We start from the raw sequence: 501 nt of genomic DNA, 5'->3' as shown, positions 1-501 counted from the left end.
TTATACTCAGATGCTTTCCTATCTCATGTACTCACAGCACATTTATGGAGTGAAAGTCAGCAAACATGATAATCTCAGAAGTTGATTCATTTTCACAGCCTCCAGAAAGAAATAGAGGCCTTTTGGTACATTGATTTGAACTTGTGATTCTTGTTCAGGCAACCTGAACTTCTGACCTGCAGATATGGTGAGGTAACTAAAGCTGTGTTGACTAGTGCTGAGTTTGTGGTAGTTGATAGAATACAATAGGAAATGAACACTAAGGTGAAGGAATTGAATACTGCCAAATTAATCTTCTACTCCTTGAAGATGCTCAAAAAATCCTTAAAACGCTCTGATGCAACATTATCTGAAACAAAGAAGCCAAGCAAACACACCAAGGACAGTGATGAATCTGGTTTTTCTTTGCATCCTCAGGAAGAAAATGACCAATCTATTTAGCAAGGAAATATATATATATATATATATGTAAATAAGCCCCCATACAGAGAAGGGAGCTTT

This window comes from Condylura cristata, unplaced genomic scaffold, assembly GCF_000260355.1.
Source record: "Condylura cristata isolate star-nosed mole 26May11 unplaced genomic scaffold, ConCri1.0 scaffold00047, whole genome shotgun sequence".
NCBI classification, from domain to species: domain Eukaryota; kingdom Metazoa; phylum Chordata; class Mammalia; order Eulipotyphla; family Talpidae; genus Condylura; species Condylura cristata.
Note: the sequence above shows the minus strand (reverse complement) of the source record.